Here is an 11,963-nt window from a genome sequence, read left to right as displayed (position 1 = left end):
GGGGGGTGCCCCTGCAACAACCTCACCCGTTGCTTCCCTTCTCCCCCAACCTTCCTGGGCTACCGTGGCAGTGTCCCCCCCATTTGTGTCATGAAGTTATAAAGAATGCAGGAATAAGAAACAGTGACTTGTTAGTGAGATAAAATGAGGAGGAGGCAGCCTCCCAGTGCTATGACAGTCCAGGCAGGACATTAAACGGTGCGGAGGAGAGGAGCCCAGCATCCCGCTGCTATGATAGTCCAGGCAGTACAGAATCTTTTCTTTACACAGGAAAGGGAGGGGGCTGATGGAGCTCAGCCCCCAGTTGCTATGATGAGGATGGTTACCAGCCGTTCTGTCCCATCTACTGGGAACGACCAGGAATCATTCCTATTTTTACCCAGGCGCCCCCGGCCGACCTCACCTGATGCAAGCCAGGAGCACTCACGGGCTGATGGTGACAATGGATATCAGTCATATTGTACCGTCTGCCACCAGGGAGGGGAGAGGAGCGGATACTGCTCTTCACTGCTGCAGCATCATGTCTACCAGCAGCATTCAGTAGGCATAGGGTGACATTGAAAGAAGTCAAGAAATGATTTCTTTCCCTTTTCTTTCACATGGGGGGGGGAGTAAATTGACAAGCTATTCCCTGAACCACGCCGGACAATATGTTTGAACCTACAGGCACTGGGAGCTCAGCCAAGAATGCAAATACTTTTCGGAGACTGCTGGGGACTGTGGGATAGCTGGAGTCCTCAGTACCCCCTCCCTCCCTCCATGAGCGTCCATTTCAGTCTCTGGCTTCCCATTACGTTTGTCACGCAGCACTGTGTAGCCTGTAAATTTTTTTTTCAAATGCTTTGGCATTTCATCTTCTGTAACGGAGCTTTGCTAGAACTGATTTGTCTCCCCATACAGCAATCAGATTCAGTATCTCCCGTACGGTCCATGCTGGAGCTCTTTTTGGATTTGGGACTGCATTGCCAACCGTGCTGATCAGAGCTCCACACTGGGCAAACAGGAAATGAAAATCAAAATTTCACGGGGCTTTTCCTGTTTACCTGGCCACTGCATCCGAGCTGAGATTGCTGTCCAGAGCGGTCACAGTGGTGCACTGTGGGATACTGCCCAGAGGCCAATACCGTCAATTTGCGGCCCCGCTAACCCTAATCCGATATGGTAATACCGATTTTAGCGCTACTCCTCTCGTCGGGGAGGAGTACAGAAACTGATTTAAAGAGCCCTTTATATCAATATAAAGGGCCTCGTAGTGTGCACGGGTACAGCATTAAATCGGTTTAACGCTGCTAAAATCGGTTTAAACACGTAGTGTAGACTAGGCCTAAGGTTGCCACCTATCTAACCGGACCCTTGAGGCCCTACCCCTGCAGAGCCTCTTCCCACCAAGGCCTCACCCCACCCCTTGCTCCTCCTTCCTCCTCACCCTGTCGCTCACTGGATCATCTCCACCTCCCCTCCCCTCAGCTGGGCTCCCTATGCTCTGGTGCTGAGAGCCTGACAAGGAGCCTGCCTGCAGGTAAGAGGTAGCCCTGGCTGAGCAGGGACTGGCATCGCTTAATGACCTGGCACCTCCCCTTGCCCCTTGGTCAGTGGACTTTTGGTGTCCAGTCAGTACATTTGACCAGTCACTGCCAGGTCCCCTTTTCGACCAGACTTTCCAGTCGAAAACCAGGCACCTGGCAACCCTAAATGGCACCCAAATACAGAAGCCAAAAACAGGACTGTCTGTGTAAAACCCAGATGCGGGGGCAACCCTAATTGCCCCTGGAACTCCACCTGTCACCCTGTAAATGTCTGAGGTAACTGGATTTAATGTGTGAGACAATAAAGAGACTGGGGGGAGGCAAGAGGATCTGCCTGCTTGGGTTCAGAACTGTGCTCATTGTTTCATTTATAAAGAGAGAAAATGAATGCAGTTTAAGCTGAACAAGTGGAACTCGTTCAGTGTTGTGTGCAGTTCATGTCGGTGAGTTGCTTTCACCCAAATGCCCCAGCGTTCCATTTCACTGGTGTCCTGTTAATAACTGTCGCTCCAGGGAACACTGGCCTCCTGACTCCAGTTCCACTGTTCATGATAGATCAGTAAGTAGGAAATAACTATCTGAAAGAAATGTCTGGCTCACAGTATAAGGCCCTGCTTCTCCAAGGAGTTCTGTACGAGTGGACCTTGCACCCTCATGCAGACCTGCTGAAGTCAGTGGAGCTCTGCAGGGGTCCACTTGAACAGAGCTCTTTGCACAATTGGATCTACGTTTTCTTCTGCATGTTCGGTCCTGCATTTTTTCAGTCATTCATAACTTCAGGCCAGATCATCTTCTCCAATGGAATAAACTGGGGGGAGAGGAGGGGCAGGAGAATTCTGTAGGGCTTCTTGTGGAGTTTCCTGCTAAGCATTCCCTGAAAGAGGAGAGGTCTGAGGAGGGCATCTGAGTTTCCAGGAGTCAAAGCTTCCCAGTCATGGGAAATCCTGACAATCCATGCAGAAGAAATCCACCCCCAGATCCCCCTAGCAGATCCTAATGGCAGAGACAGCTCTCGTCTTTGTGCAGCTCTGCTGTTCAGCTCCAGCACAGCCATTAGCTGAGCCCCATTAGGAGCAGACACAGCTTTTATAAATGTAAAAGAGATTCCAAAGGAGGCTTTGAAAGCACTATAACCTCCCTCCTTGATTTCCTTGCAGAAATGTAGGAACTGAGCAGGGAGTGGTATTGTGAATACAGCCAGTCCCTTGCTCCACAACTTACTGCCCTAACTCTGCCCCCCAATCAACTCTCCTGCCCCCCCTGGAGCTCCTTCCCTATGGTGGCACAGCAGAGGCTCTTCCATGGAGTCCTCAGAAGGGGAGGGGCAGCAAGGGAGAACAGTCCCTTAGAAACAGCACAATCCCCTTCCAGACAAGGAGAGATTGACCAGAAAAGGTCCCCTACATGTGTTTACATTGTCACCTGTGGGTGATCGCTATAACGCAGTACAAGTTGTTGCCCCAGGGGATCTTTCATACTGCCTTTTCCCTAGGAGTGCCTAATAATTTTACAAATAATCACTTTGTATTTATGTTAGTGTCAATAGGCCCCAGCTGAGTTTGTAGGCACTGTACATACACATAATAAGAGACAAGCTCTGGCCCAAAGAGATTACAATCTAGACAAGAGGTGAAACACAGGCAGACAGATGTGAAGTGACTTGTCTGTGTGACAGCAAGTCAGCCTCGGAGATGGGAATAGAACACACTTCCTGATTCTCAGGAGCCTTGATCATTAGATCATGCTGCTTCCTAGGAGAAAAAAAAAAGAGGCTAATGTGTGCCTAATTACATGAGATGACTCAGCTTTTCAAATTGGCTTTTATAGTTTAACACCACAAAAGCCATAATGTAAACACAACTCAAGTCAGAACAGATCACCTAGGCCCCAACTGAGAGTTACAGGCAAACCATATTTTCCAAACAACTTTATAAAAAGGGATATTATAATAAATATTTGAATGTGAATTAGTAATGTCCAAAACCAAATAGAAAAGATGAGTGTTTGTCCACCAGTGAGAGAGGAGGGTGAAGAAAACACCTACTGTAGGCTAGAGATATTATAGTTATACACAGCGGTGCAGAGCCCACGACATCTCAGTTGCTTAGAAATTCACACACCACAGTTCATCTGCAACAAAAAGACATTTAAATATAATTTCCAAAGCTGTCTTCATACCTAACTTGTTTTCCACCAGCCCTTACATTGCTCTTTTCCACTTTAATGAACGGGAATCACAAGATTCATAGAAATGTCTCTCAGAAATTTTAAAAAAGCGTCAAAGAATCCCATACATGCCACTCTTGTATGTAAACTGAATATTGCATCCTTGTGCTAAGGCATGAGAACCCCAAAATGAAACTGATTAGAAACTAACAAGTAAACGAAAGTGACTAGTCCAAATTCATTGTCCACACTGAGGAAAATGCAAAAACTAAATAAGCAGTTACAGAATAAAAAGTAAATTAGATTTTTAAAATAATTTCAGTTTTAATAATTATTGTTTGTAACATACATAAGGAAATATTTTAAAAGCTACTGGGTGATAACCTGATTCCACTGAAGTCAATGGCACAGCGTATTGACTTAAATGGGAGCAAGAATTTTACCCATTATTTTTATCTTGGGCATGGTGCTGTAAGTGTCCCAGAATCCCACACTGATGCCTATCCAGCCCTGTTTTGGATCCATCATCCCTGTTGCCTACTTTGATTTTCTCCAGTAAACACAGCTGAGTTTTTAACCCCAAAAATATTCAGATGTTTACATTTCCCAACTTTGTTTCCTGATGCATTTATAAACATGGGTACAACATCCCCTAGAAAACTGGGAACTAAGACAAAATGGGTGAGATTATTTGGTGTTTAAGGCTTTAAAACGAGTAAAAAAATAGAGCTGATTAGGAAAAAATAGTTTTTTTTTTAAATGGAAAACACTTTTGTGAAGCAATGTCCCTCTGTTTAACCAACTCTAAAAATGTGTAAATTAGGGAGGACTTGATCCTGCAAATTGCTGGGAACCCCCATGAGATGATGAGCACCCTCCACTCTGTTAATGTTCATGAGACTAAGGGTACATCTAGACTACCTGTTACATCTCGACGCGCTATATCGATCCCCGAAGACGCTCCCATCGACTCTGGAACTCCACCAGCATGAACGGTGGTAGTGGTAGTGGAGTTGACAGGGGAAGCCACGGTCGTCAATCCCGCGCCGTGAGGACGAGAGGTAAATCGATCTAAGATACTTCGACTTCAGCTACGCTGTTCACATAGCTGAAGTTGCATATCTTAGATCGATCCCTCCCCAGTGTAGACCAGTCCTACACTTTCAGAAGCAAGTTCTGAGGTCTCAATCCTGCACTGGGATCTGCCAGTGCAGACCTCTGCACCTGTTTGGAGTCCTGTCTGGCGTTATAGATCCCTGTGCACAAGTGGAGTTTCACTGACTTCTGAAGAAGATCCTGATGCAAGATGGGAGCTAATCATGGTGCAAGGTCATTTACATCTCACGAAGTCAGTTTTCAATGACAATTTCTTCCTCCCACAACACTAGAAGATTTAAGTGGCAATCAGCATGGGAATGATGTGCTATAAAAAGTTAATAGAAATGAGGATTCTAGCCATGTGTGTGAGAGAGAAATCTTTATCAGGGTATGTAATGTTGCATGTAACTCTTTAAGAGATGCTTATCTTTGAACTGCTGCTATAGGTTAGTATCTTTTTTTTATTTATATGTGCACAGCACATTTAGTACCTGTTGAAGAAAATGTACATTTCTCCCCCTCTCTCTTTCCATCCCTCTCTCCAATTTTTTTTTAATAGTCCTTTATGGACAAAGTTGGTATATTTCAACTACACTCCAAGCCTGTTGTCTGTATATACATAGCTATAAAAGTTATTTCCTAGTAGTGTTTCTAAACAGTCTTTACAAGCCTATTTATACATATATAGCCTCTTACTGATAAAAACCTGCATACAAATGCTATGAGGAGTGGGGTTTGGTTTTCTTGCATTTTGTTTTGGGTTTTTTTTTTGTGGGGGGTGGGTGTTTTTTTAATTTGTTTTGTTTTGGGGGTTTTTGGTAAAGAGAAATCTTTACCTCACAATTAGGGTTATAGTTTCTATTGGAAGATGACTCCAGCTGTTTGAAGTCTCTTACCAGCTTATGGGTAACGTCCTCTTGGGTTGTTGCAAAAGGCTGAGGAAAAAATAATTTTTAAAAAGAGAAGTGGAAATCTTGTGCAGGAATAAGGCCTGATGCTATATCCTTCCATTGAAGACTATAAAACTTAGCGTATGCAGGAAAATCAAGTTTGGGTTCCTTGTTACCGAGTTATATATTGCCTAAAAGTCCTGCTAAATCTAGAGAGCTGGATTGTCTTTCTTGTGCTAGGGGTTGGTGGAGCCAGTGGAAATGTTATGTGTTATATGCAAATGTGGAAGGTTCACATCATCTTGTCACAGAAGTGGTGAAAATCCTCTCTAAGGAAAACCCTCAGGCAAAGCCAAGAATTTCCCAATGTTCATCTCATAAAGCTTCCTGGAAAGTCTTACCTTGATGGACAGGGGAGTGCCAGTATCGGGGAGCTCCCCCTTTGGGGAGATCCAGAGCAGCATGTGAGCTAGTGGTTGTGGTTTAGTGTGGAATTGTTTCACTTTTTGGGTGTCTCATTTGGGCTATTATTTTAAGTACATTTATCATATTAACATGTGGGGCCCTCTCCAGCATTCCTGACGTACTCAGGCCTTCTTGTGAAGTCACCCCAGCATGGCTGCACATGGCAACACACCGCTGAGAGTGGGTGGGGGTGCTGGTCCTCCCAACATTAACTTAAATGGCTCTTTGGTATGGAATTGTCTTGTGAGCCCCAATGGTGAAGGTAGATGCTAACATATCTGCTCTTAATTTCTGAGCCCTAACCCTGAGGTGGGCTTGAGGAGGCTCAGGGCAGGAAGAAGCATGCAACAGACCTATGCTCTGTAACTCATGCAATCCTCATCCAACTGGATGTGAGCATCAGGCCCAGGAAGAGTTATGCCCCCCAAACTCCTGATGAATATTATCTTCCTCCTTGGGGACTGCTTATGAAATAAATGAGTAAGGTTGGCAGGATCTGGCCCTATAGGAGATGGGTTATATATTTAAGCATAGAACACAATCTAATATTCACTAGCTCAATAGCTATTTTGTTATTATGGGGGAACGAAAATTAGAGATTGGCTCCAGGCTACTGAAAGGCAGTGGTGCCGATCATTGCAGCGGGTCATAGTATTGTGTCCCAATGCCTGCAAATCTGGCTTTATTGGCAAAAAATTAGAGGTTAGTATATAGCCTGTCAGCACCACACCAGGAGATTATTCTTTGTCACTGTGTGGCGTAACAAGCCCTGCAAGAGCTTCTTGCGTAACTGTTTTATGTACAAGTTCAACCTGCTCTGGGTAGGATTCATTTAGGCAGTTGACTCTTGCCAGCTTTTTTCTTCCCTACCTGTACTTTGCCCCAGTGAAAGCTGACTAACTCTACAGGGATTTCCTATCCCTCTGGAAAGCAATCACTGCTGTGCTGGGAGAAGGCCTTGTTAAGGACATTATTCTGAGCATTTTAATAGGGATGTTATGTACTAGCACTTCTTAAAAATGCCCAGCAGGCTTCTTCCAAGTAAACCAATAGAAATCTGTAGCAATATATAGCCATCCCTTTTTTTAAACTGGCTAGTCCCTTAGGGCCAGATTCCAAGTGCTCAGTGCCCAGCAACGCCCATTGTGTCCTTTTTTATGGCCAGATTCTTAGGTGCTCAGCACCCAATGCATTGAGCTCTTGGAAAATCTGGCCACTTGGTGTCCAAATGGAAGCTGAGCTCTTTTGAAAATCTGCCCCGTCCTGGACAGCTGGAGGTCCTGTACCACCATGATGCAAATACTTAATGTGGCATTTCAAAATGCAGAGGGCACCGCTGCCATGAGTATAATCTTTATGTGTGATGATTAACCAAACCTTAACAAGTATATTCCATTCCCCATTTATGCTGTTTACTTTCTAGTTTCATAGTGAAACTAGATCGGTCAGTTTCACTGGTATTATTTATAAAGAGCTTTATTTTTTCTGCTTCTACTGACTTAGCACAGTGCCACATGCTGTTCTTTGAACTTCCAGTACATCAGAGGAATATTTAAATGTCCATCTCTTGGCCTCCCTCCCCACATGCCACCAGAACCACCATCATGGTGTTTCTTTATACTGAGAAGAGGTGGGACCTAGAAATTGTGTTGGACTAGATCTGCTATTGGGTGCAGGGATACTGTTTTTTCACTGTGCCACCTGCAGGTGCTGGCTATAGAACATTCATGTTTCTCTGAAGATGTAGTGCCAGGTTCCTATGCCACCCTCCTCCCTTCTGCCAGCACAGGGGATGTGGCCAGGAAGCACCTATGCTGTACTAGTTCTTAGCTCTGACTCTCCTTAAAGGGGGCTAGTAGGGTTGCCAATGGTCCTGTATTATAAGGGACATCCCTTATTTAAGTAAAATAGTATCTGTCCCATACTAAATCAGTAGAGGACACCTTTCATCCCATATTTCAACCAGGGGAGTACCTCTGGTTGGCAACTTGACTTGGTGCACAGGGTTGTACTGCCACTCAGTTTTGGCCCAGCCACCCCTCCATCATACCTAAGTGGCCCCTGAACCTGTAGGTTTCTCCCATATTTTTGAGTTACAGTGCTGGAAACCCTAGGGGCTAGCAGATGTAGCCTCCTGATTCAAAGGATCAAAGGATGGGGGGATGTCAGAGCACCCGGCCTGTGAGGTCACTGCCATCCCTTGCAGCAAAGCTTGTTAAATAAGAACTATCATCACTTAAAAGTTGCGTTCACTTAATTTTGCTTCCTCCTGGCAGCATACCCCTCTCTGTCAATAATCTCTTAAAATGAGAGAGAGAGAGAACGTGTGCATATGTGTGTGACTTAAGCAGGTAACTGCGCTGTGAGGATGTTAAGTGTAAAAATACTTTGTAATGGAATAATTGTTTGAAACTTTACATTCTCAAAAGTCAGGAAGCTCACATTTGTTCCCCACAGCCACCATAAATTGCCCCTTTGTGTGTACGTATCACTTTCTATTACTGTTCTCAGCAATCATTTTTCTGTTTTAAAGGTATCGTTCAAAGAGCTGGCAATGGTATTTAGTTTAGCTGTGTAATCCTATCATTACAGGTTGACCCATCATATATATTATTCTGAATTTACTTTTTTAAAATCATGTCATGCAATCAGGGCATGACATGGTTTTAAAACGCATTAGGCGACCTAGGCAGTTGCCTAGGGCATTAACATTGGGGGGGGGGCAACTGCAGCGGCTGGACCTTCTGCCACCTCTGTCGGGGGCGGCATTTCGGGGGTGGGACCTTCCGCTGCCTAGGGCGGCAAAAAAGCTGGCAGCGCTCCTGCATGCAATTAAAAAGCAAATTGCCACTTATGTGAGCTTCTGTGGGAAGGGGAGATAAGTGCTCTGAAATCAGAAAGGAATATGATATACCTTAATGTGCATGCACAATATGTTAATTCCACTGGCTAAATTCCATAGCAACTTTCATATGTGCCCCACCAGCAGTAAATAAATGATTCAGGGGTCCCAGTAACTGTATTCCCCTCATCGGCTTACAAGGCCGTTAAAAGTTGTGTCGGATCTAAAACCTTGAACAGCCCAGGGTTTTAACCTTGTTGTCAGCATACGGGTAATGTCCTGTTTCTACTGTGACTTTCCCTGTGTCTATAACAGGAACTACCGACACAGATGCAGCACAAGGAATTCCTCACTGAGAACTAGGACTGCCAAGTCTGATCTATAAATAGGCTTGGAAGAATCAAACTTTTATCAGTAAATATCTATTTTTCTATTTACATCCACAAACCTATGAGAGACTATTTCCATTGATAACTGAAACTTACAGATAGGCAACATAGGAAAAATGCTGCTTGAGAACTTTAGAGTTTGATTAAGGATATTTACTTTGTATATTCTGACAATTTGTGTTTTAACTGTTAGGTCTTGAATCTGAACATCATTAAATAATTATTGGGTGACATCCCCTCCTAATCTCTCACAACTGTGAAAACCTAGTGATTAAAAATTGGAAAAAATGCTTAAAAATAAACATTTGATGTTATATGTTGAGATGATAAAGAAATAAAACTCCGATTCTGCCAAGCCTCATTATAAATCAATATCAGAGCACCAAGAGCCCAGCTTTTGGAGGTGCTAGGTACTCCACTCTCATTGGCGCCCTTGGGAGCCCAGCACCTCACTATGTCAGGTCCTCTCTTTGGACCCCACCATGGGAGGAGGTTTGAGTTTAGAGGAAATTCCTGGTAGCAGTAGCTGCTTCTTTTCAGTGCCTCACACAGCTCAGCCCCTCACTTCGTGGTCACGCTGCAGCCAGTTTCTGCAGGCGCCTGTTTCTGCCTAAGCCTGGACTGAGGCATAATTTGCTGCTTTCTGTACCCAGCCCAGGGAGGCATTGCTGTGGTTGGAGTTGCCCTAGCCTCAGTGGTTAAAGTATGCTGAAACAGGAGAGGGAGCTCTCACCATGCCAACCAAACAGGAGAGGGATGCGTGCAGAAGCACTGCTTACCTCAGCCAGGGAGAGAAAGGAAGCTGCCCTCTGCTCTGAGCAAAGGAGCAGGATCTATGCTCCTCCCTGAACCTCTGCATAACCTCCTGGGGATGAAGGAGTGAATGTGCTTGCTCCATGACCCTGGTAGATGGGAATTGCAAGCATGTGTAAATATTGGGGTGGGGCTGGGATGAGCCTTCCTAGCCATCACCGCCTGGGTTTTTTAAGAAACACCCAAAACTTATTTTTAAGTCTGTTTACACTAAGGATGAAAACCACTTTTGAATTCTGTTCTTCCAAAACCACAGTGATGGGGAATTCTTGACAATAATTTTGGCTAACATGGCTGTATATTACAAAGCTCTGAAAACCACTGGAGCATCAAACTGTGCTAACTACAACTATATTTAAAAAGACTTGCCACACACTATTCTGCTTAGTGTGACAGACCCTTACTTGAGAACCAGTTTAGATAGCATGGTTTGGAGGAGTGGTGCCAATGTGGACAGAGATGTGGTTACCTCCTGCATCTCATCTATAATCAGAAGACTGACTTCACACACATCCTGAGAGAGCTATAAAAATGGAGATTCTCTCCATCACACTTTTTATATGATCTTGCACCTCCACCTAATCTGAACGTGTACTCTCCTTATCCCTCACCCAACCCGTCCTCTTCTCTTGCAGTTCTTGTGTTGCTCTTCCTGCTGCTCGGCTCCATGTGCTGACAGCTGTGAGAGGAAATTAACAAGAATCATGATCTGTGAGCGCTCTGCCATGGTACTTGAGAGGTCAGGATTCTTGTAAATTTCTCTTTACAGCTGTCAGCACATGGAGAAAAGTGCAGTCCAGTGGCAGAGAGAGTAACTTCCCTGGCGTCAGCTATAGTATTTGGAATAAAATGTGAATAATCATATGAATCACAAATGGAGTTTACTAGCAAAGCGTGACTCCACTGAAAGAAATACCTGGACCTGAAACATTATTTGGACTTTTTTTTTTTTTTAAATATGAACAACACTAGCTCAATTGTCTCTGGCTTATCTGGTTGATGGTAGGATACACCTCTCCTGGAACAATACCCATTTAATTAAATGGCACAGTTTCTGATAGTCAACGTAAGTAAAGGTAGCGCCTTATTCCACAAGAAGTCCTAAAATCAGTTGGACTATTTGAGTAAGAAGCTGTGAACTGTGAGTAAGCATATAAGAATCTGGCCCAAAATTAGGCAATTCACCTCCGAATCCGATCATTGTTAGTAAGTATTCACTTACGGCCTTATCCTGCCATCTTTACTCTCACATATGCACGTAGGGTGGAATTTTCAAATTGCCTAAGTGACATTGGTGCACAAGTCCCATTGAAAGTAAATGGGATTAGTGCTCCTATATTCATAGTAAGTTACTACTCAGCATAAGTAAGGTTGGAAGGATCTGGCCTTTAATCAGTAACTTCAGCAACTGACGAGGGACCACTGTCCCACAAGCACCAATCCAGTCCTTAAAAGTAGTTTTGGAGAGCTTTTGAGTTTCTTAATGCTGACATGTTACCTACATCCATTTCTGTTGCCACCGAGTGTGTGTCTGATTCCTTTCTGTCCCACTTTAATTTTGCATCTCTCCAAGCTGGCCCAATTTGCCTGGGGACCCTGTTTGTAAAAATTGATTTACAATAATCAGGGTAACCCAACATAATGGTGTATATATAAAATTCCCTTTTATAAACATTAAAGGAACAGAACTAATGTGGCCAAAAATGGATAAATCAAAAGCAGCTGAATAACATATAAAATGTAACCCTAGCTTCCTAGGACAGAGGGTCTCAAA

Source organism: Gopherus evgoodei, chromosome 10, assembly GCF_007399415.2.
Source record: "Gopherus evgoodei ecotype Sinaloan lineage chromosome 10, rGopEvg1_v1.p, whole genome shotgun sequence".
In the NCBI taxonomy this organism is placed as follows: Eukaryota; Metazoa; Chordata; order Testudines; family Testudinidae; genus Gopherus; species Gopherus evgoodei.
The sequence above is the reverse complement of the archived record's forward strand: the minus strand, read 5'-3'. Positions refer to the sequence as shown.